Source organism: Temnothorax longispinosus, chromosome 8, assembly GCF_030848805.1.
Source record: "Temnothorax longispinosus isolate EJ_2023e chromosome 8, Tlon_JGU_v1, whole genome shotgun sequence".
Taxonomy (NCBI): domain Eukaryota; kingdom Metazoa; phylum Arthropoda; class Insecta; order Hymenoptera; family Formicidae; genus Temnothorax; species Temnothorax longispinosus.
This window is the reverse complement of record NC_092365.1, coordinates 7,865,852-7,889,097: the sequence shown is the minus strand read 5'-3', so window position 1 is coordinate 7,889,097 and position 23,246 is coordinate 7,865,852. Positions and strand designations below refer to the sequence as shown.

Genomic DNA, 23,246 nt, shown 5'->3' with positions numbered 1-23,246 from the left:
ACGAAAGCTCTAAAGGTCGTCCGCTGGATAAAAATGTTACAAAGGCAATGGATGTAATTTATTCGTACATAGAAAATTACGACGATTGTCAATTCACTTTACAAGAATTTAAAGGACTATTGGATGACTACTGTTTAAAGAATAATGTAAATAGTAAAGAGATTGTGTATCTGTCGACATCTATGGTAATCGTTGACGTATTAGTGGTGGTACGGTAGAGCAGTCATAGATGGCGATTGTGGTACAGTTACCAACTTCTTCTGATAGATTAAGCATTCATGCGCGCAAGGCGTCGACCGCGTTGCGCCCCAGGAACGGATCATGCGGCGGTGGCGTGATGAAGCGCATGCGCGTGCATGCCGGGACGTGCGTGCAGCTCGCCGAGCGGGCATTCATCGTTCGGCCGTCGTAGCGGACAGTCGTGTTTGATTACTTCTTTCTTTCAAGAAGATTCGTTTGAGTTGAGAATTGATACGCGATTGTAATCGTTGCGACATTCGAGGCTTTGTACAAGAACTAAGAGTTGTTAATACTGTCGAGCGAGGCTGTTGCGATACAGCTAAGAGGAAAGATACTAGGATATCAAACGATCCTCGGACCGAGCAGCGTGAAGGAAGGACGAGCGTCGCCATTACGTAGTCACACGAACAGAGGACGAGTCAGCCATTTTGGCACATTGAGAATGCCCTCATGGGCTGGGTCAAGGAGACCATTATTTTCCATAAACGAGGAAAGCCACCGCTTTCAGGTAACATATTCCGATCTCTGGTAAATCATTGATCACCATTGAGTAACAGCTAGCAAGTTGTCTAGCGTAGTATGACGAACTTAACGTTCTATCATAATGCGATCTTTGATTACAGAGTTCGAGAAAGAACGATGCGAGGAATATTTCATCCATAGATGCAACATAGCTATCTGTACAGATCTATCCGGTATTATTTTGATAACTGAGCTCAGTATAATTACTTTTCGTTAATTTCTTGTGGTTGCAACCCGCGTGTAAAATTATTTATTCTTGCTGTACAATAACTTAAACTTACATTATCGAGTGAAATTACAGAAAGTGAAACGTGATTCTGATATTCACGTGCATACGGCGTTATACTTGCGTATATTGTGGTACAATCCCGTTGATATTGAACATTACTTGTCTTTTAAGATAAAACGTATTATCTGCGTATGATTCATTATTACTTATTTGAATTCTTTATTCATTTTACTGAGTGTGATTATAAATCGCTGTATTACACAGGCACACAAAAAATAAAAAGTGTCTTGGCCGAGACACTACACTACACTAGTGTATTCCCATGTACTTTGACCCGCTGAATCCGAATCCGAAGTCAGAATTTTCAGATTGGCTAAAATTTATGAGATAATCTCAAAAAACATACTTTTTTAGTACATTTTGAGCCGTAATAAAAAAGCGCGAGCTAGCTTCAAAATTCTGACCGTGGATTCGAATTCAAAAGTTTGAATTACATAACAATTGACTAGATTTTTTAATAAAAAAAATGGCAGATCCAATATGGCGGACCCAATATAGCGGATGTTTCTTCAAATTGATCCGATTCGCTTGAAACTTGGTACTCGGGGGTTTTGGTGGTCGCTGAGTACGAATCTGATGTCAGTTTTCCAAAATTCAAAATGGCAGATCCAGTATACCCGATGAGTTTTTGAAAATTGACCAGATTCGCCTAAAATTTGTTACTCGAGGGTTTTCAGGGTCGCTGAATACGAATCTGACGTCAGATCATAACATAATCACACTGAAAATGCAGTTTTTCCCACATGACTCCGAAAAAGTACAAATCTTATATATATATTTGACGTCCAAGACCACAATAGAGTCAAAGTATATCCATGACTTGATCCTTCTGCAACCAGGGTACCTCCACGTGGTGACGGTGGGCAACGGATTTATTCCGGCGAAATTCCTGGGTTAGATACTTGACGCTGTCATGGCAGAGGGTAACAACCTTTTAACGATGCAGGGTCTCGGAAACCCAGTATCGGCGACTGGTCAGGATGGCTTCCGGGAGGGCAGATCGACTGTGGATGCGATCTTACGCATTCGGGCCCTCCTGGAGGCTGCGATGGAGGCCGACAGGGTGGTGTTGGGCGTTAGCTTTTATGTAGCTAACGCCTTTAACTCCCTGCCGTGGCCATTGATAAGGAGGGCGCTAAATCACCACGGCGTCTTTCCTTATCTAAGGGCAGTCATACATGACTACCTCCGGGACAGGAGGCTCTTGTACACCGACCGCGATGATGTAGTAAGGGTCGGGTTGGTCGTGCGGGGGGTTCCACAGGGGTCAGTACTTGGCCCACTTCTGTGGAACCTGGGGTATGACTACCTCCTCCGGATCGCCCTCCTCCCGGGATGTTGGCTAAACGACTTTGCCGATGATACATTCCTGGGAGTCGAGAGTGATACTTGGGATGAGGCCCGAGCAAAGGCGAATGTCGCAGTGAGGGCAGTGGTGGCTACGATGCGCAAGTAGGGTTTTAAGGTGGCCCCCCAGAAGACGCAGGCTGTTTTTCTACGACAAGTCTGCGGGGAAGCCGCCCGTGGCCCATATAGAAGTGGAAAGAACCCGTATCTCCGTGGGGGCCAGCATGAAAGTGCTGGGCCTCTGGTTGGATGGCTCCTGGGGTTTCGGTGAGCACTTTGCTTGTCTAACTCCCAGGGCAAAAGGTGTGGCAAATAGCCTGGCAAGGTTGATGTCTAACCTGGGAGGAGCGAGCGGTCGTGCTCGCCGATTATACGCCACGACCGTGCAGGCCGTGATGCTTTACGGCGCCCTAGTTTGGGCGCCGGCTGCGGAAGGGTCACGCGTGATTCAGATGAAGCTGCGTCAAGTTCAGTGTGTGTGTGAGTGACGTAATCAGACCAGTCGCAGGTATTAGGTTGAAAACCCTAAAAAGGCGAAATTTATGGGTTAGATACGTATCTATAACGCCGGAATAAATCCGTTGCCCACCGTCACCACGTGGAAGTACCCTGGTTGCAGAAGGATCAAGTCATGGATATACTTTGACTTTATTGTGGTCTTGGACGTTAAATATATATATAAGATTTGTACTTTCTCAGAGTTATGTGGGAAAAACTGCATTTTTAGTGTGATTATGTTATGATCTGACGTCAGATTCGTATTCAGCGACCCCGAAAACCCTCGAGTAACAAATTTTAGGCGAATCTGGTCAATTTTCAAAAACTCATCGGGTATACTGGATCTTCCATTTTGAATTTTGGAAAACTGACATCAGATTCGTACTCAGCGACCACCAAAACCCCCGAGTACCAAGTTTCAAGCAAATCGGATCAATTTGAAAAAACATCCGCCATATTGGGTTTGCCATATTGGATCTGCCATTTTTTTTTATTAAGAAATCTAGTCAATTGTTATGTAATTCAAGCTTTTGAATCCGAATTCACGGTCAGAATTTCGAAGCTAGCTCGCGCTTTTTCATTACGGCTCAAAATGTACTAAAAAAGTATGTTTTTTGATATTATCTCATAAATTTTAGTCAATCTGACAATTCTGACTTTGGATTCGGATTCAGCGGGTCAAAGTACATGGGAATACACTAGTGTAGTGTCTCGGCCAAGACACTTTTTATTTGTTATGTGCCTGTGTAATCATTTGTTTTATGCGGCCTCTTCGACGTAATGCCGACGTAAACGAAGACCCGAGCGAGGGTACAAGTACTACGTTGGCGCGGAGAGAGGCATCGGTTGGAAACGAAAATGTCAGCACGGATGCAACGAACAAACGTAACAAAAAAGAACGCGTCGCATTCGTGTTCTATGATTTCGAAATGCGTCAAGACGAGACGCTCGAAGGTACAGAGAACGTCAAAGTTCACGTACCGACTCTCTGCGTCGCGCAACAGATTTGCGAAACGTGCGCCGCAATAGACGACATGTCAGTGCGATGCCGTTGGTGCGGAGTGCGCGAGTTTATATTTCGTCGCGATCCTGTAAGAGTTCGTCGATTTTGCAACGCGAACGACAAAATGTTACCAAAAAAATTATTTGCATTACGCATAATGCAAAAGCGTTCGACGCACAATTTATTCTGAAGTATTTAGTCGAAAATACGGAAAAGACTGTAGAGCTACAAGTAATTTTAAACGGAACGAAAATTGTCGTGATGACGGTCGGACATACAAAATTTATCGATAGCTTAAATTATATCCCAATGAAATTATCCGAATTACCTAAAGCTTTCGGGCTGCAGGATACATCGGATAAAGGCATTTTTCCACATTTGTTTAACACCCGCGAAAATCAAGATTACATCGGTCCGATACCCGACACACGATATTTTTCTCCCGAGCATATGAAAGCGGAAGAACGCGAACGGTTTCTTTCGTGGCACGCGGAGATGACGCGTAACAACTTCATTTTTAATTTTCAAAGTGAAATTATTAAATATTGCCGTAACGACGTGGATATTCTTCGACGCGCGTGCATGGCTTTCAGAAAAATTTTTTTGGAATGCGGAAACGTGTGTCCGTTCGATGAATGCACGACTATCGCTTCCACGTGCATGAGAGTTTTTCGCAAACACTTTCTGCGCAAGGAGGAAATAGGAATTATTCCGGTGGAAGGATATAGATTCGTTGATAATTACTCACGTAAAGCTCTACAGTGGTTAGTGTGGACGGAGCACAAACTCGGACATCCCATAATTCACGCAGGGCGAGAGCGCGAGCATAAAATCGACGGCACGCGCTTTGACCGATATTACGAGACGCCGACTAATGACGACGACGACAACAAGACGCGACGTTACGTACTACAATTTCACGGTTGCTTTTGGCACGGATGTTTCACATGTTTTCAAGTGAATCGCGATAGAATGCATTCGACCGCGTCGACCGCGAATCGTGAGGACACGATCGACGCGCGCTACGAACGAACACTCGCGATGACATGTCGTCTCCGAAGGAGGGGGTACCTCGTGACGAAGATGTGGGAGTGCGCTTTCGACCATGAGTTGCGCGAAAATCAGGCGATGAAAGATTATTTAGAAAATCATCCATTACTGAAACACGCGCCTCTCGATATCCTTGCAACGCGTTTTACGGAGAACGCACGGAGAACATCGCCACCCGACGCGAAATTCGAGGTACGGTGAAAATACGTTACGTGGACGTATGCTCTCTGTATCCGTACGTATTGAAAACCGGTGCTTTTCCGATCGGTCACCTCGATATTTTTATCGGTGAAGAATGCCGAGCGTTAATCGGAACTGTACCGAATTATAATTTTGATTTGATCGAAGGTCTCATCCGATGTCGAGTACTTCCACCGCGCAATCTTTTTCACCCGGTACTCCCATATTGCGTACGCGAAAAATTATTGTTCGCGTTATGCCGTAGTTGCTGCGAAACGTTTTCGCAGGCCGCGTGCACTTACGATAACCCCGCCGATCGTGAATTCGAGGGTACTTGGGTATACATCGAATTGCACAAAGCCGTCGAGAAAAGATATCGCGTGACAAATGTGACTGAAATATGGCAATATAAAGTTGCGCGATATAAACCCGGTACTCGGCAGGGCGGTTTGTTCGCCGAATACATAAATACATTTTTAAAATTAAAAAAAAAGCTAGTGGGTGGCCGAACGATTGTCATGATGACGAGACGAAAGAACGATACCTGCGGGAATACGCGGAAACCGAGGGTGTTGTTCTCGATAAGAACAATATCGTCCGGAATCCTGGCCTGCGCTCGGTCGCAAAACTCTGTTTAAATTCTTTCTGGGGAAAATTCGGCCAGCGAACCAATTTGCCAGTGCCAGACTAGAGTCAAGCTCAACAGGGTCTTCTATCCCCGCTAATTTTTCCAAGCCCGTTCCCTTGGCAGACCGAGGTCGTGAAATCTTGTCAGCGTTTCATGACTTTGCTCACGAGTCCCGAGCACGAGATAATCGACATATCACCCGTCAACGACGAGGTGATATATGTTTCGTGGCGGCTACGAGAAAAGGCGGTCGTGGCTTCCCCGTTGGCAAATGTCGTGATCGCGGCGTACACGACGGCACAAGCGCGCCTAAAACTATACGAATATTTAGAAGCATTAGATAAGCGCGTTTTATATTACGATACCGACTCTTGTATATATTTAACCCTTAAAGCGCACATGGGGTGTAGGATACCCCACTCCGAACTTTGTTCTCTGATAAGTCCCATTAAAATGTCTTTTTCAATAATTTTTTAAACAATGTTAATTTTAAGAAATCGCTATAACTTTTGTTTATCCTTAAAATACATGACTTTAACTTCATTCAGAAATTTGTATGCAATAAAATAGTCAATAGCGTCGTTACAGTACATACTTAAAGACACTGGGGTATCTCATACCCCCAGTGCGCTTTACGTAATTTTTCGGAGGTGTGCGCTTTAAGGGTTAAGTACAAGCGATCCGAACGAGTACGAACCGCGTACCGGTAACTTCCTCGGCGACATGACGGACGAACTCGAGAGCTACGGCCGCGGCAGCTATATCGAGTCGTTCGTGTCGGGTGGGCCAAAATTCTACGCTTATATTGTTCGTACACCAGACGGACGTACTATAGAGTCGTGTAAAGTAAAAGGTATTACTTGCGACCCGATTTTCTTCGGTCTCGCTAGCCGAAGGGGCGCGGCCGCAAATTACCTGCCGGAAGACGGTAGCTCCGCGAAATCAGCGATATTATATTCTCGACGGAACAATCCGAATAGGCGCCAGGTGCGATTACGCGCACCACGTTTCCACGACTCGATTCCTGGCTCAACAGATATATCTTGCGTGAACGCTAACTCAGGGCGTCGGTTACGTCTTTTGACGAGGAGAGTGAGGAGGGAGCGTAGCGCAATCAGCACACAATAAGTAACAAAAATAATAATATATTTCAGTTTTAAATAACATGGGCCTCGTCTCCGCGGGTTCAATGTAACGCAATATCTCGCCGCGGATCCTAAGGCAAATACAACGTACGATCTCCGCGACACAGCTCTAACGTCCGCGAGACTCTCAATAGTCACAGTAAACGATACAAAATACGATACGACTCCAATATTCACAATACTCACAATAAGCGACACAACATCTCCGCGCTATGACTCGACTATGCGCAATAAATGGCGCAGGATATCCGCGATATGACTCTAACGCTCGCGGGACTCGCAAAATATTTCCAATAGCGACGCAGAATATCCGCGACACGACCCTAATGTTCGCAATAACCGACACAAAATGTTCACGATACGACTCTAATACTCACAATGAAATGTTCACGATACGACTCTCTCACAATGAGCATTCCAACGCGACATTTCCATATACGACATGTATAACGCAATATCTCAACCGTACGTCCGCGAAACTCCTCGCCGAGCGAGCGCAACGATACTTGCCCGCGCGAACGACGACGCAAAGTATTCGCGAGGCTCTCCACGAGTACGAGAATCTCTCCCAAAACGCACGGCCCGCGATACGCTTCTCCTCGCGACGCAATAACACTTATCCCGGCACGTTCGCAACAACGCACATGGTGTTCCACGCTACGCGCCGTTCGCGGCACGCCTCTGTTCACAAACACGCAATATGATACAATAAACGCAAATTGACTTTCGGCCACATCTGAGCTTCCGAGGAGAGCTTTCTAATACTTTCCGGATTCTATCTCGGCCGCCCCACGACCACGCGTTCTATCAAAATGCCGAGGTAACCTAAGCGGCATCCGCACAGTAATCTGACCAATTTATACGGTAATCTAATCGGTATGTACAATTAACAAGGTCGGGCCTTGGCCGAGATCAAGTCCTAATTATCGCGGTGGCACCGGAGTAGAGATCTTACAAGTTAGCTGCTCGCTGCTGTTTGGCGGCGTCGGGACACTTTTCCGGGGGTGGCTCCTCGGCTGCGGCTGGTTCGACAGTGATGAGCGGCCGGCCCGGCAGGACCACGCTGGGTTCCACGCATGCGCCCGCGATTTTTTGCCCCGTCGATCTGTCGTGCGTGCCGCCCTGCTCGCGGCGCCGCTCGCATCCGCTGCCTGCCCGCGGCAATTTTAACTGACTGTCATAGCGTATGGGCCCATCTCAGTGTTAGCCCGGCTGGCCAAGCCGTGGTTATCCTGCTCGGCGCCCCAAGTGCCGCCGGGGTAAGGCGTCCAGGGCGTCCACTCGCTCCGCGGTAGCGGTGACGCGCCCTTCCCTTATGCTGCGACGGGGCCAGTGATGTGCTGGGCGAGACCTACTATACGCCTTGGCGGCGGGGGCCTGCGTGACCTGCCCGCCGGTCAACCGCTCACTTCAGCGTCCCCTCAGTGTCCTTCCTTCCCTCGTTGCGACTCACGCCGTTACATTTTCCGTCGTCAATCTACTGCTCCGGCACCACCTGTCGTTCCTACAAAATCTAACTAGAGAAAATAATTAGTTAACGCAATTAACTCTCCCGCACTCGAGTCGAGGCGCCATCCCCGACCTTTCCCTCGGCCGAGCTATCGTCTGGGCGGTGGCCGCATGTCACGTCACATACTTTAAATTATAAGAATTCTTTAGTTGTAAATTTCAATAGTATTAAGAATTTAATAATACAAAGAGAGAGAGAGAGAGGGTAGAGGAGAGGAAGAGGGAGGAGGAAGCGATGGTACGTCGTCGGCGGGGACGGCGATAAATCTGCGTTTTAGTGCAATTCGGCGCACCGCGTTTCACGAAATTATAACTCGCAAAGAAACGAAAACGTGTGCACCGGTATTGGTAAAACGTAGATTTATCAATAATCGTTATTCACTTCCGTACGGTTACGTGAAGTGAATAACTTTTTCTCCTTCTCCTTCTTCTTTATTTTTAAGTTAGGCTAACACGTTTTTTGCCACATTAGAGTAAAAAAGTGTTTTCGTATTAATTGTAAATAGTTTTTAAATTTTGTAAATAGTTGTAAGTGTAAATGGCTTTTTGTACATATGTAACAAAAAATATAATGTAGCAATATGTAAATATATTCTGTGTTTGTTTAAATATAAAATTTCTTGAAATTTGTGTTTTCTTTCTTCAGAAAATCTCTGAAAAATAAAATATTTTCACATTTAAAGCGTAAATAGGTGTATCATGTAATTTCACCCTTTCCCTTTCCCCGCGCTTATTTTTTCTCTCACACTTCTCCGCTCGGAGCATCGCGTACAAGCTCGTCGATCGCGATGCTCTCGCTGCGGAATCGTAAGCTAAGACGGGTGGATAAGCTTATGCCCACCGCGGCGCGCGAATCAGCTGATCGACGTCCGCGGTGATGTTCGCTTGCGCGAGCGTTTGCGGGGGTACGCTGGTGCGCGCGTTCGCCGCCGCCGCCGCCGTTGATTACCTTATCCCCCCAGCCCCTCTCCTCCTCAAATTATTTTTTTAAAAGTCACGTGCGAAATTCGAGTCAATCATTTCGCAAAATGGATGTGCGCTGAAAACATCCCTGGACGTCGATCGTGTGTGGACCCACCGGTTGCGGGAAGACAATCTTCGTGAAAACCTTTCTCCGACAATTATCTCACATGTCCGACGTACGTTTCGAGAGAGTTTTGTTTTATTACGCGGAGTGGCAGGAGGCTTATCGTCAATTACAATACGACGCGCGCAAGGAAGCAGCGGCGAAGAAAAATATAATTTACTGATTAAACAAACTCACCGAGTAAAGTTCGATCGTAATTATGCTAGAGGGTCTCGTCCGGATGGATTATAACTTTGTAGTAGTGCATCCCTGCACGTCGAGCCAACAGAATTTTACCACTAGAAAGAAAAAAAGCGCTCTGAGCGCTCCAATCGCTGCCGTGGGCCTGCGCATGTTCCTAGGCCCGCGCGCAACCGCCATATTCCTTCATAGTTCAAAACAGTAAAGGCCAGTAAGTCGCCAATTAAAGTTAATGGGTGGGAAAGAGCAAAGTTTGAAAAGAACTGGGGAGGGAGGTCCATCCGGACGAGACTCTCTAGCACAGACCTGTCTAACTGCTCGAAGCGAAGGAGCCACTGCTCCCACTCTTACCACTTCAGACTTCCCCCACCATCCAGTAGTATCAGTAGTGGGGTAGCGGTTTCTTGCAGCATGAGTAGAAGTAGAATAGCTATATTCGATGGCTTTATGCGTAACTAAGAATACGCATACAGAGCACAAGTGCGTGTCATATTCTTATTTACGCATAAAGCAATATAACTGAGTATGGTATTGATGGTGATATCTCGGTATATATATGCGACTTTTTCAGAATATAATATATAATATAAATTAAATAAAAGTAGGCTCTCCTGAATAAATCAATAAGTAAAGGAAATAAGGAGGCAATAGGAACCAAGCGCGGTAATTAATGCGCAATCAAATTATTGTAACAATAAATATATTATAATAAAAACGGACGTTTCGACACTTTTTTGTGTCATCTTCAGCGTAAAGAAAATACATGATGTTCCCGAAGATAATACATAAAATTCGACGAAGTTGATCTACATAAGTCAATCAGGCGCAGTCTAAATTTACGACGATAATACATAAAAATGAATCAAATCGGAGCAGGTAACGCGTGAACCAAAAGTGTAAATAGAAAATAAAAACTATGAGCCAAATAGGTGCAGTCAACGAGTAAAACAAAAAGTGTAAGTTAAAAATAAATTCCACAATAAACTGTAAGTCAAGCGCAGTCAACGGATAAAACAAAAAGTGTAAAATAGAAATCATACAGAAGTTCGGTAGACTGTAAATATATGCCGGTATGCACGTGCTCCATGTCAATCGCATCTTAAACACAGTCGTTCAATAATCTCGCAAACGTTAAACTCCCAGGTTGGAAGACAAGGTAGAAAGGAAAGATCGATTGTCCTTACAAAACCAAAAGCGGAGTCATAACGTGTTAAAACCGCGATTTATCAGTGTTAAATATAATTTTCTTACTTGCGGAGCAATTACCGGTGTGTCAAAGCGTTAAAACGAGCTTATCACTCTGACGTGTCGTATAATATAATAATATATAATATAGTATATAATAATTACAATAATTTACAATGCCATTTTGTATGTTGACATGATATACTTTGTCTAATGCGAAATTTATGGATGTACTGCTCGATCAACAAATGTTGAAATGTCAACACAGATTTCAGATGTTGCAATCCGCATTGCATGTGACAATGCAGCATCAGTCATCGAAGCACGACTTTTACTTTTTATTTGCTTCATTACTGAAAACGCACTCTCACAACGGTAAGTTGAACCGAACATGGAGCAGATTTTAAGGCCAAAATCTCTTAATTTAGGATAAGTGGTTTTCGATAAAAGCTTAAAAAATTCTAATCCACTTTCTGATCGTCCCATCAGAAAAGGATCGGCCTGTAGATCGCACAACTCCATTCGATATTCAGCTTTTTGTTGATCGATTGCAACTGTCATTGGGTTGTTAAAAAGAATAATATCAATTTTTTAATCGTCAAAATCGGTAAAACGAGAATTAAATTCATTACTAATGTTATCTATAAAATAGGAAAAATGGATGAAACTTATAGAAGAAAAATCTTTTTTTAATTCTTCACAACAAAAAAAAATGAACTAATTCGTCTTTTATTAGTTCTATTTTAAATACAGTTAAACGATTCCGAAATCCATTAATATGATGCATTAAATTTGAGATAGTTTGCTTCTGAGTTTGTAATTTTAAATTAAGTTCATTCAAATGTTGTGTAATGTCAACCAAAAAAGCAAGCTCACTCAAAAATTTTGAATCGTAAAATAATTTTTCCAAATCAGCGACATCGCTCTTAAGGAGGTTCGATGGCTACAACAAAATGCAGAGAGTTTCATAAAATTTTAATATGTTGTTCTGGAATGCAAAATAGAATTATGTGAATTTATTAGAAATTTTTCACCGTCCCGTTTTGAAAAAAATCTACTCCAAAAATTTAAAAAGTACAATTTTTGGATTAGATTTTTTTCAAAACGGGACGGTGAAAAATTCACATAATTCTATTTTGCATTCCAGAACAACATATTAAAATTTCATGAAACTGGCTGCATTTTTAACATAGGTTTTTATGGGAAATGACATATTGCATATACCTTCAGAATGAAATAAGTGCAAGAAAAAATGCAAATGATAAAAAAAAAGAAATTGCACATGTAACTTAATAATTTACAAATAAATGAGCGAAAGAAAGGGGAAGGTTACCGCACATTTCGTAGAAAAATTAATTATTAAAGCATAAATTGCTTGATTTTTCGTCTGCTAGACTGTCATGGTCGTGAACGACGTGAACAGCAGCACGCATTATACACGCGGCGACCAATCAGAGCAATCCCCTTTATTCCCACTACTTCAAACGCTAGTGCGCTGTTTCCAGAACCCCCGCGTCCCACTACTCCCTCCGATGAAGCCATCGAACCTCCTTAACTTTATTTTTTAAAAATATTGGTATTTCTTTCCTAAGAGCGAAAAAATGATTCAAACATTTACCAGCACTCAACCAGCGAACTTCGCAATGCAATGGTAGATCTCCATATGCAGCATTTACTTCTTGCAAAAATGCCTGAAATTTGCGATGAGATAATGATTTATTACCGCCTCTAATTAAATTTGTTATCTTCGTTACTAATTTCATTGTTGAAGCCATCTTTATAATTTTCCCACATAAGGCTTCTTGATGAATGATGCAGTGTATCATTCGACAAAAAATATTATGCTTTCTTAATTGGCCACAAAATCCATTTTCAGTTCCTACCATTGCCTTTGCTCCATCAGTTACAATAGCAGTACATTTTTCGAAACCGTTACAAAATTCATTTACATGTTCCCAGACAGCGTTAAATATATCAATACCTTTCGTTGTATCGTGTAATGAAGCCAATGACAACAACTCTTCATTAATAAAAAAGTCGTTTTGGATACATCTCACAAATATACATAATTGACTAATGTCTGAAATGTCAGTGCTTTCGTCAAGGCATAGTGAAAAATATCGACAAGATTGCAATAAATTTTTTAACTTTTGTTTAATGTCCATATCAATTTCTTTAATTCTAAGAGTAACAGTTTGGCGCGATAATGGTACTTGTTCGAATAATTGTATTGCACGTGTATTATCGAAAGCTCTAGCCATTTCAATTGCACACTTTTTAATAAACTTTCCATCTGAAAAGCACTTTTTCGCTCGTGCAATTTCTAAAGAAATGGCATAAGATGCTGCAAGACATTGTTGTTGCAAGGTTTTATTTGAAAGTAGATTTTGTTCAACATTTTCTGGCAAATGTTGTTGCATTTTGAAACTTTTCAAAATATGTTTTCTAATGTCTCCACGATAATGCCCGTAATCTTTTTCATGACTAGTGCTATAATGGCGAGAAATATTAAAAGATTTCATAGAGAAAATTACAGTGTAACATAGTAAACACTGTGGTTTATTTTCCGCATTAAAAAAAAAAATCAATTTCTCAGCTCTGTTGAAATTGACGATTGGACGTATCTTCGCGTTGTCTTTTCGACATCGTTAGTAGAGTTTATAGTTATAAAAGTATATAATAATAGTAGGAATATAAATATTATTCAAAAATGATCTTTCGCCAAATGTTGGTGAAATTGGTGAAATAATACCAAGTTATATATTGATCGGCCTGACTGGCAATAATTGATTAATGTTGAACGATGTTTCAACCTCTAATTTGGGTCCAAGTTACATTTAATGCTGGAACAACATAAATTGCCGGTAACAAATATAAAATAGAAACAATAATGCAAATTACATATTCAACTTACATGGACCATTAGGGTCGATTCAGACACAGCCGTGCCGTATCCGTACCGTGCACGAAACAGAACATCAGACAAAGATACCTATTGTCTCCATCTTTGTCTAATGTTGTCTCCATCCTTGTCTGATGTTTCTGTTTCGTGCACGGTACGGATACGGCACGGCTGTATCTGAATCGACCCTTATGCGTCAAAAGTTATAAATTACTAGTCATCGTTAAAACTTGTGTAACGGGGCGATAGAACAAAGGAATGTAAACTTAGTGCGGTATGACCGTCACGTATAACGCCCGACGAACGACTGATAAATGTGTCATGTCATAAATAATCACAAAATAAATAAAATTGCATAGAATGTAAAGTTTACATACACAGTTACTGACGACCGAGTGCTAAGTTTTACATTCCTTTGTTCTATCGCCCCGTTACACAAGTTTTAACGATGACTAGTAATTTATAACTTTTGATGCTTAATGATCCATGTAAGTTGAATATGTAATTTGTATTATTGTTTCTATTTTATATTTGTTACCGGCAATTTATTTTGTTCCAGCATTAAATGTAATTTGATAAGGAGACCCAAATTAAAGATCAAAACGTTGTTTAACATTAATCAATTATTGCCAGTCAGGCCGATCAATAAATAACTTATTGAAATATTATTCAGTTTTAATAATATGGTTTAAGCCTTTAAGTTGTACTGTGCATACACGTCGTAACGTGGGAACAGTAAGCTCATAAGCAAGCTAAGATGCTAGATGCTATATCCGCTAGGACTAGAAATACGTGTCAAATATGGGAAGAGTCGGGAAACCAACTGGAAGAGTGGAGGGAGTCGAGCTCGAGCTCCGGGGTAGGGGAAAGAGCCACGAGTGGCCCGCGGGCCGCAGGTTAGACAGGCCTGCTCTAGCATAATTACGATCGAACTTCACTCGGTGAGTTCGTTTAATCAGTAAATATGCCGAGGGTCTCGTCCGTATGGATTATAACTTTGTAGCTGTTCACCACGCGAATTACCTGGCCCTCATAAATAAAAGTACATATCGGTTTTTTTTTAATTCAAAATCCAAAAGGAGAAGATAACTCACTTAAGGGAGTACAGAGTTGATACCCGCAGCGAGAATCGAATTTGCAAATGTGTCTGACTCGACGATCGGACGATTATAGAACGTAGCAAACATGCGAGATTCTCCGGACCAACCCGCGGCCCTTTTTATGAGATCCAGTGAAACCCCTTTCTTGGCCGCTAGCGAAGTAGACGCGTGACGCGTGCTATGCGCCGAAAAAGACTCATCAACTCCACAGGCCACGAGAGTACTTCGTATCCATCGACTGATGGTCTGACTTCCCGCGGGGCTATAGGGCTTTTTTAAAGTGATAAAGAAAGAGTCACAACCGACTGGGCGCAAATTGACTGTACGATCTAAATAATCAGAAATAAGCGCTATAATGCATAAGTTATCGTGGCATGTGAAACGAGAAAACGAAAGTAATGGTTGAGAGCGACCCGGCACCGATGTTTTCAAGCGATCCGCTATTCAAATAGTGACTTTATCTCTGGTTAGGGATATTTGAGAAACTTTAATAGCCGCCAAAGTTTGACAGCATTGACCGGAGCACAACGCTAACATTAACACGAGTTTTTTCGTGAGTATGTCTAAAGAGAGATTTTGGTGGGGAAACCAAGAACCAGAGTAATGAAAATTCAAATTAAAAAATAATGCATTACTTATTTAAAAAATAATACGTAATAAAAAAAGTCGCATTGATTATTTAAAAAGTAATGCGTAATAAACAAAATCGCATTGATTATTTAAAAAGTAATGCGTAATGAAAAAAATCGCATTAATTATTTAAAAAGTAATGCGTAATGAAAAAAAATCGCATTGATTATTTAAAAAGTAATGCGTAATAAACAAAATCGGATTGATTATTTAAAAAGTAATGCGTAATGAAAAAAATTGGATTAATTATTTAAAAAGTAATGCGTAATAAAAAAAATTGCATTGATTATTTAAAAAATTATGCGTAATGGAAAAAATCGCATTGATTATTTAAAAAGTAATGCGTAATGAAAAAAGTCGCATTGATTATTTAAAAAGTAATGCGTAATGAAAAAAATTGCATTGATTATTTAAAAAGTAATGCGTAATAAACAAAATCGCATTGATTATTTAAAAAGTAATGTTTAATAAACAAAATCGCATTAATTATTTAAAAAGTAATGCGTAATGAAAAAAATCGCATTGATTATTTAAAAAGTAATCCGTAATGGAAAAAATCGCATTGATTATTTGAAAAGTAATGCGTAATGAAAAAAAAACGCATTAATTATTTAAAAATTAATCCGTAATGGAAAAAATCGTTGAAATTTTTGTTTATTGTTCGTTTTATGTACGGATTATTGAAAATAAATATTACAGTTCATCCCTGCTTAATACACACATATAGTAGGCGAAGAATGAATATAGTACGTAAATTGTACGTGTACATACAACTATGATGAATTTACCAAAATACAATCGACTTAAGGATGAGCATTTTGAGCAACGAGTATTATTAAAAGCAAATGCAGGAAAAAAATACCGTTAACTTAGAACATTTGTATGTGTAATATAGTTAAAAAATATAATGTAAGTTAAAATATAATATGAATTTGTTTTGGTACCGAACATGAGAATAAAAATAAAAAATAATTAATACTAATAATAAATAACAATAAAATGTAAAAAAAAATTGGATGGATAATCGCGTTCTCAATACAATAGTAATACGCAAAATATAACGTGTAATAAAAATATTGATTATTATAATGTATATCATATCCATTAAATATTTATGATGTGTAAAATTTAACTTCATACCGTGTGTTTGATAAAGCGTAATTTAAATAAAATAACAAGAGTGATTATTTGATCATTATTTGACTGACGTTTAATATCGTAGTATTACATTAATTCATTCGACGTTTCGACACTACTTTTGTGTCCTTATCAAGAGTTTACTGTCCCATATTAAAGATTAGCCGCACATAAATTTTTTTGTAGTTTTAACACTGTCAAATTTTAATGTGAAGGATCCGCGATCTATCCTTAATTAATCGTGCGATGTCTTTGTTGCATTAACTGTCACTACTTCGTGTTGACGTAGCCCTACGTCAACTGTCCTTTGCTGTATACTTTAACATGAAGTAAGGACAGTTGACGTAATTCTACGTTGTTGATTGCGGCAGGACAGTAATTGTTACTGTGCCCATTTGATTTTTTTTCGCTTATATTTATTATATTTGCAATTTTTTTATATATGATTCTTTAAAATTTGGTTGATTAGTTCTTCTTTCAAATTAAAAATTTTTTAGCAGTATAACAAGAAATGTTTTACTATATTTACTTTAAAGTAAACTGCCGTTTTTTTGTGGCATTTCTAAATTTTTATCTAAAACTTGCTTCCTCATCATTTTTTTCGCTTATAGAGGAAACTTTATAAGCAAAGTAAAATAATGAGAAAGCAATGTTCAAGTTTCTTCTTGTTTGAGCAAGCAATCTCGAAATTCCCGAAAAAAACGCCCGGAAAAACCAAGGGATGAAATCGGTAATCGGTTATAAGTGAAATATCGAGGTTTTGTATACATTGCGAGCGAGCAATCTCAAAATTTCTAAAAAAACGCGCGGGAAAAGCAAGGGATAAAATCGCTGATCGGTAAATGAAATATATCTAGGTTCCGTAGCCTATGTTTTGCGCAAGGATGTAAAGAATAACTATGTAAAAGTTGGTCCAGATCGGTCAAATAGTTTAAGAGTGTATAAAGATCAAACAGACATACAGACATTCTATTTTATATAGATAGATAATTGTTTGGCTTCCTCATTGAGGAAGCTTTTTGAGACTTTCAATACTTTCGAGAGGAAATGGGACTATATAAGCTATCTAATGACGTATTAATCATTACTTTACGATTATTAGTTCCGAAGATATAAACGTTCAAAGTGTGACATGTTTTTGTTGCATTTGTTGCCGTTGCATTTGTCTCCCGTCCCCCGTCCCTCGTCCCCGTCCACCGTCTCCACCCCATCCCCGTCCCCCGTCCCCCGTCCCCGTCCACGTCCACCGTCACCGTTGCTCCCAATATTACCTCCTACCCACTGTCAAGAAAGACGTAGTTCTACGTCAAAAATATATATACTTGTGCAATGTATATTGATTGTATTCAATTAAACCATTAATCAAAATTTTATTTTTATTATTTTTTTTTAGCAAATATATAAGAATCCTGATTGAACATACTTGGGTGAAGTAGTAAAACATACAAAAATCAAAGAAATTATTTCAATAAATAATTTATAAATATATAATAATTTGTTGGAAGAATGGCTGAAAAGAGTCATCGGAACCACAATAATCACAATATATGCTGTAACGCAAATGTAACTGGGCGTAATAAAAATTCAAATTAAGAAATAATGAGTTACTTATTAATTTTTTTAAAAGTAATTTATTCTTTACTTATTAATTATTAAAAAAATAATCCGAAATGGAAAAACCGCATTAATTATTTAAAAAATAATGCGTAATAAAAAAAATCGCATTGATTTATTTAAAAAGTAATGCGCAATAAACAAAATCGCATTGATTTATTTAAAAAGTAATGCGTAATAAAAAAAATCGCATTGATTATTTAAAAAGTAATGCGTAATAAAAAAAATCGCATTAATTATTTAAAAAGTAATGCGTAATAAAAAAAATTGCATTGATTTATTTAAAAAGTAATGCGTAATAAACAAAACCGCATTGATTATTTGAAAAGTAATGCGTAAGGAAAAAAATCGCATTGATTATTTAAAAAGTAATGCGTAATGAAAAAAATCGCATTAATTATTTAAAAAATAATGCGTAATGAAAAAAATTGCATTGATTTATTTAAAAAGTAATGCGTAATAAACAAAACCGCATTGATTATTTGAAAAGTAATGCGTAAGGAAAAAAATCGCATTGATTATTTAAAAAGTAATGCGTAATGAAAAAAATCGCATTAATTATTTAAAAAGTAATGCGTAATGAAAAAAATTGCATTAATTATTTAAAAAGTAATGCGTAATGGAAAAAACCGCATTGATTATTTGAAAAGTAATGCGTAATGAAAAAAATCGCACTAATTATTTAAAAAGTAATGCGTAATTGTAAACCTTCGTATTGGTTATTAAAAAAATAATCTTTAATGAAACCGTAATACATTACAAAAAGTAATGCATTATTTTGAACCCTGCCAAGAACCTAGTTTAGAAACCACTGGGGCCGGGTCCCAAATGAAATCATATTTCGGATGCGGCGGTTTCAAAACACCCGCTCCCTTGCAGAAGCGCCGTACCAAAGGGTGATCACCGATTTTATTGGCAGAAATTTAAAAAACCGCCGATCTTGATGTATTCAGAGCGGAGTATGAGCCAGCACTATCTAGCTCTTTTGATAAAAAGGCGAGGACGTCTTCCGCTCTTGGACAGAATGGGTCGGTCTGGCGATCTTTGCAAAAGAACCACCATGATCGTAAGGGCCGTGAATATTGTTGGATTGTAGCTGGGGCAAGCGAGGCCAGCATTACGTTCAGTGCCGAATCAGGAACTAGTCGCGCTGCGAAAGCCTGCCAAATAATATCCCTGCTGCCAGGGAAAGGGAGTTCGCCGCCGGATGTTGAGACCTAAGAGGAGCGGAGAGAAGATTATTAGATGGCGAAAGAATCAGAGGTTCTTCGATTAACATGCTCTGAAAGAGAGGGAACCAGGATTGCGAGGGCCACCAAGGCACCACTACCACTCCTTCCGCTCTGTCGTCAATAATTTTGCGCAATACTCTGGTAACTAAAATAAAAGGAGGAAAGGCGTAGAAAAAAAGCCCCTCCCAAGATAGAGTAAAAGCGTCCACTGCAAAGGATCCGGGATCTGGTAGCCAAGAAACGTACGTGTCACATTTTGCGTTTAAAGCGGAAGCAAAAAGGTCGATTTTGAAGGGACCGAACCGTCGAAAAATCGTTCTGAAACCCGATTTGGACAGTGACCATTCGGTGTTTGTATCCAAACGACGAGATTCACTATCCGCGACAACGTTCTCCGACGAGGGTATGTGAGAAGCGAAGAGAAAAAAGTTTCTCTCCTCGCACCACTGCCAGATATCTTTGGCGATCGAAGACAGAACCGGAAATCTGACCGATCCGAAACGATTAATGTATGATAAAACTATCGTGTTGTCCAGCTTCAAAAGGATGTCGCAGTCACGGGATGTGGCCGCAAAGGATTTAAGAGCGTAAAAAGCCGCCTTTAATTCCAGCACGTTGATATGCAAAAGACGCTCCTCCTCGGACCACCATGGCTACTATTGGTTCCGCATGCGGCCCCCCAGCTGGTAAGTGAGGCATCTGAAAATATTTCCGTCGAATAGTTACCTGTTCGAATAAAATTTTTCTGATGGCAATTTGATAGGATCGACAGCCACCAACGAAAATCCTCGTTAAGAGAGGAGGGGAGTTCCATTATCGCAGCGAAATTATTCTCGGATTTCTGCAAAGCAAGATATTTTGCCCTTTTGAAAGATTTGGTATCTAGGTAGGAGATCTAGAGCGTTTCCTGCGCGAGGATTTACCCATGACAGGGTCCACAAATAACTGAAGAGTCTGAAAAACCGGGAAAAACCGACGTACGATGTGTGTTGCTCGACGAACAGAAAACACAATGAAGGAATATGGCGGTTGCGCGCGGGCCTAGGAACATGCGCAGGCCACGGCAGCAATTGGAGCGCTCAACAGGGCGCCTTTTTTCTTTCTAGTGGTAAAATTCTGTTGGCTCGACGTGCAGGGATGCACTACTACAAAGTTATAATCCATCCGAACGAGACCCTTAGCATAATTGAATTTTGCGAGGGATTGCCACGTCCGGAAGATTATTCCGCCGATCCGCTTTCCCCTAAATTGGTGATAATCGACGATCTTATGAGAGAATCGTCATCGAACGACGCGATCGTGGATCTCTTTACCAAAGGCAGTTATCCTAAAGCTGTGATCAGACTACGGATTGGGATTGAGATTGGATTGAAAGGAGGGGTGTCAATAAGGCCGTTTATGGCCTACGTCAGAATCGCTCCAAACTGTGGTATTTTCTTCCTACCGATGTAGCTCACAACCTCCTAGAACCGTTTGCTGTCCGAGCAATTAGAGGCTGAGAACGGGCAACTTGAAATCGCAAAAATCAATGGAGTTTTTCACATGGTGGTAGTGCCGGTCTCATTTCTGCATGTTATTGTTGGTAGGGAAGGAGGAAGGGAGGGTGGGGGAGGGGGGAGAAAAGGAGGGAGGGGAGGTAGAGGAGAAGAGAGGGAGGCAAAAATCGCTCCAAACTGTGGTATTTTCTTCCTACCGATTTAGCTCACAAACTCCTAGAACCGTTTGCTGTCCGAACAATTAGAGGCTGAGAACGGGCAACTTGAAATCTCAAAAATCAATGGAGTTTTTCATATGGTGGTAGGGCCGGTCTCATTTCAGCATGTAATTGTTGGAAGAGAGGGAGGGAGGGAGGGTGGGAGGTAAAGGGGGGTGAGAGGAAGGGTGGGAGGTAGGGGGGAGGGAAGTAGAGGGGGAGAGAGACAGAGGAAGGGTGGGAGGGAGAAAGAAGAAGAGGAAGGCAGAGGGTGGCAGAGGGAGAGAGAAGGAGGCAGAGGGGGGCAGAGGAAAGGAAAGGGAAGGAGGGAGAAGCAGAGGAAAAGAAAGAAAGAGAGAAAGAGAGAAAGAAAGAGAGAGAGAATGACGGGAACCAGACGGGAGGAAGCAGGTCTGCCTTCCTCTCCCTCCCTCTGCCACTCTTTGCCTCCCTCTCCCTCCCTTCCCTCCTTTTCCCTACCTCTCTTTTCCTCTTTCTCTCTCCCTCCCTCCTTTCCACTCTCTCTCTCTTTCTCTCTCTTTCCCCCCTTTTCTCCCGCCCTCCCAACAATAACATGCTGAAATGAGACCAGCACTACCACTATATAAAAAACTCCATTGATTTTTGCGATTTCAAGTTGCCCGTTTTCAGCCTCTAATTGCTCGGACAGCAAACGGTTCTAGGAGATTGTGAGCTACATCGGTAGGAAGAAAATACCACAGTTTGGAGCGATTTTTGAGTCCTTCTCTTCTCCTCTACCTCCCCCCTCCCTCCTTTCCTCCCCCTCTATCTCCCGCTCTCCCTCTTTCCCTTCCCCACCCTCCCTTCCTCCTTCCCTACCAACAATGACATGCTGAAATGAGACCGGCACTACCACCATGTGAAAAACTCCATTGATTTTTAAGATTTCAAGTTGCCCGTTCTCAGCCTCTAATTGCTCGGACAGCAAACGGTTCTAGGAGGTTGTGAGCTACATCGGTAGGAAGAAAATACCACAGTTTGGAGCGATTCTGACGTAGGCCAAAAAACGGCTTTATTGACACCCCTTCTTTAATCAATCAGAATAAAGGAAACTAACTTCAAGTTTAGTAAACTTTGCTCTAATTGGTCAAATTTCAATCCAATCTCAATCCCAATCCGTGGTCTGATCACGGCTTAAGAATCTCAGCGTAATTCTCATCTCGCAAAATTTTTTTTCATCAGGGACGCGGGCAACGTGATTTATCGCTCAATGCAAATTACATCGTGGTTTTCAAGAATCCTCGCGATCGTGCGCAAATTCGTCATTTAGCGCGTCAAGTCTGTCCCAACGATCCAAAGTTTCTAGAAGAGGCATACTACGATGCCATGTCAAGGCCGCACGGATATCTACTACTCGATCTGAAACAATCGACTCTGGACGAATATCGATTTCGAACGTGCATCTTTCCCGACGATACGGCACATTTCGTCTACGTACCGCGTCGATCATTTTCCAACGGTTACGTATAAAAGACTCGCACTAGCGCTCACGCTGGTCAATCGTGTAATTTTTTCGCGATGGAAAAGAAAGAAAATAACGCGAAATCAGACAGAGCGACGAAAAACGCCAGACGCTCGATCGGAAAGAAAAATACCTGTCTTCTCGAAGCGTTGTTGTATTTGAACAAAAATCAACGCGCGACCTTCTTACGGACCGCTGACGATAAATTAATACGGTGTATCTGCAAATGCGTGTTTAACACGCTCAAAGGTAACGTGCCGTTCGAACAACGTGAAAAAAAATCGCATTGAGCAAATACAAAGTGACACTGCGACGCATCGCGTCAAAATGCAGTAATTTGAAGGCTAAAAGAAAGCTGTTGGTACAACGAGGCGGATTCTTACCCTATATTATCGGACCTATATTAGCCGCCTTACTGTCGCAAATTATCGGCGGTAGAGATTAAAACGCGCGTTATGAAAAGAGTAAAGAAGATGGTTTTGATCACTACGGAAAATCTCGAAAGAATGCAACGCCAATTATCGCAACAAACGCTCCCCACCGCGTTTGCCGTCGGTAGCGAACGAACGATGGAAAACAGCGAAAATTCGGA

General features: G+C 41.1%; 1 protein-coding gene and 2 pseudogenes across 1 annotated transcript in view; 2 read left to right on the top strand and 1 right to left on the bottom strand.

The window, feature by feature from the left end:
* Window positions 1-23,246, bottom strand: part of LOC139817702 (uncharacterized) — a 214,246-nt gene that overhangs the window by 145,514 nt on the left and 45,486 nt on the right. The gene's annotated exons all lie outside the window — the stretch shown is intronic.
* Window positions 2,623-8,165, top strand: LOC139817742 (uncharacterized; annotated as a pseudogene).
* Window positions 6,935-22,662, top strand: LOC139817741 (uncharacterized; annotated as a pseudogene).